This window comes from Octodon degus, unplaced genomic scaffold (assembly GCF_000260255.1).
Source record: "Octodon degus isolate 3935 unplaced genomic scaffold, OctDeg1.0 scaffold00002, whole genome shotgun sequence".
Classification (NCBI taxonomy): domain Eukaryota; kingdom Metazoa; phylum Chordata; class Mammalia; order Rodentia; family Octodontidae; genus Octodon; species Octodon degus.
The window spans coordinates 18,355,415-18,358,037 of NW_004524578.1; the positions used below are offsets into that span (position 1 = coordinate 18,355,415).

The following is a 2,623-nucleotide window of genomic DNA, read 5'->3' on the forward strand; positions in this document are numbered from 1 at the left end:
TAAATACAGCTACTTTCTCTTATTTCAATGAATAGAAACATTTGTACTACTAGTGTTTGGACAGGATATCATGTCTGCATCTTGTACTATGAATAACCACTATGAAGACAACAATATGCAACGTATTAATTATTGAAGCTGTCCTACTAACCGGTTTTGAAACTGTCTCATTGCTATTTCTTTCTCAATAAAATTAATTTTAAAAAATGAGTGGAAGATCTACTCAATGTGCAACATGCAGCGTCATATTTTAACACAGTCACTGTGAAAAAATCCATTGATCTCATGAGAGCCATCACAACTAAATTTGAACCAACTTCTTCTTATCGAATTTTGCTGTAAATGTGTCTGAAAAGGCCATTTTCTCCTTCTTGCATTAATAGATGTTTGTGATACATGCTAAATATATCCTTCACCACAGAGCTGGTACATATACATATTTCATCCCGGTCCTCTTACTTCCGTTTCCCTTCCCCTCCCTCTTATTTCCTCCATTCCTACATCCCCTTTCCATTCTTCCAAATAACTACCCTGCTGATCATTGATATTTTATATCACTTTTTTAGTCTCAGCCTCAAGAATTTCCACTCTGAGCTTTATGTATTTTCTCCTGTTCATTTAAGACCTGCATTGCTTTTGTTTTTCTAGGACTTTGAAGATGCATCAGTAGTTATTTATTTTGGCATCATGCTATACCTTTTACGTGTGCATTTCCAGTTATAAACTTCCTTCTTAGAACTGCTTTCATTGAGTGCCATGGGTTTCGGTATATTGTGCTTTCATAATCATTTGGGCCCATGAACTTTTTTATTTCTATCCTGATTTCTTCTGTGATCCATTAATTATTCAATGATGTATCATTAAATCTTCATATAGTTGCATTTTATTGGCTTTCTTGGCTATTGATTTCTAGCTTAATTCCTCTATTGTCTGATAGTGAATTATTTCAATTCTTTTGTATTTATTTAAGCATCCTTTATGGCCTAAGACATGATTTATCCTGGGAAATGTTTAATCTGCTTCTGAGAAAAATTGATATTCTGCTGTCATAGACATCCATTAAGTTTATTTGTTTAGTGATATGGTTTAGCTTTAATATTTCTTTATTGATTTTTTTTTTTTTTGGTCTGGTTGACAGGTCTAGTTGTGGGAGTAAGACACGGAAATTGCCCACTATGATTGTACTGATGTTTATCTGTCCTTTTAAGTCCAGTAGTTTTTTTTTGTTTTTGTTTTTGTTTTTCTTACAAGGTTGGGTATTCTGACATCCATTGCATAGCTACTGACAATTGTCTCTTCCAGCTTAATAGTTCCCTTTACCCATTCCCCTCACCCATCTTTGTCTCTTGATCACCTTGGGCTTGGAGTCTGCTAGCTCTGAAAATAAGATAGCTACTCCTGCATTTGGGGGCTTTAGTTAGAGTATCATTTTCTATACTTTGACTCAGTGTATATACTTCCCTTTGGTTTAGGTGAGTCTCCAGTAGACAATGTGAGGTTGCATTTTGTCTTTTGATACAATCTGCCAGGCTGAGTCTTTTGAATGGGAAGTTGACACCACTGACCTTGAGAGTTATTATTCTGAGATATTATTAACTCTTGCCATGGCCCTATTTTCCTAGTGCTGTTTCCTTTATTTTTATTTTCTTTTGTTCAGGTACTGTTCTGGGAAGATGTATACTTCCCTTTGGACTCATTGCTGCTGGTAGACGCCCTGTCTCTGTCTAGGATGTCCTGCAAATTTTTCTGCAATATTGACTTAGTGGTGATGTGCTTCTTTAGGATTTCTTTGTTGTGCATAGTTTGCATCACCACCAATTTTGAAGGCTTACTTTGCAGGATATAAAAGTCTGGGTTGACATTTATTTTATTATTTTATTTTATTTTATTTTATTTTATTTTTAGCACTTGAAAAACTTCACTTCAGGGTTGGGGAGATAGCTTAGCAGCTTAGGTGCCTGCCTGGTAAGCACAAGGACCCAGGTTCCTTCCCTGGTGACACACGCCGTGCAGGCCCCAGAACTCCAGGTGTGCTGTGCCCGTCACTGACATGGTAGCACATTCTTGTAATCCCAGCTCTGGGGAGGCTGAGACAGAAGGATCACTACAAGTCCGAACTGGGTAATGAGACCCTGTATGAAAGAAAGAAAGAAAGAAAGAAAGAAAGAAAGAAAGAAAGAAAGAAAGAAGGAAGGAAGGAAGGAAGGAAGGAAGGAAGGAAGGAAGGAAGGAAGGAAGGAGAAGGGAAGGGAAGGGAAGGGAAGAGAATTTAGAAAAACTTCACTTCAACCTCTCCTAGCTTTTAAGGTTTGTGTTGAGAAATGCACAGTTATTCTGATACATTTACTTGCTGTTTTTCTCTAAGAGTTTTTAGTATTTTTCACCTTGTTGAATTTCTGGAACTTGTATTATGGCATAGTGGAGAGGTTGGGGATTTTGTAGCTATTTGGGGTTCTACATGCATCTCATACTTGAATATTGAATTCTTTCCTTGGATTTGAAAGTTTTTCTGCTATGAGTTCAGTGAATAAAATTTTTATGCCTTTTGAGTCACCTAATTTTTCCTTTATCCCTATAATTCTCAGGGACTTTTTAGTCATGCAGCAGCTATTAGATCCAGCTA

At 36.7% G+C, this 2,623-nt stretch overlaps 1 long non-coding RNA gene across 1 annotated transcript in view; it reads left to right on the forward strand.

Annotated features, from left to right (window-relative positions):
- LOC111815874 overlaps nucleotides 1–2,286 on the forward strand; it is a 23,496-nt gene extending 21,210 nt beyond the window's left edge. The window contains exon 3 of the long non-coding RNA XR_002820493.1: nucleotides 2,274–2,286. This is a non-coding gene — a long non-coding RNA (uncharacterized LOC111815874). The remainder of the gene's footprint in view (nucleotides 1–2,273) is intronic.
- Nucleotides 2,287–2,623: the final 337 nt, after the last annotated feature.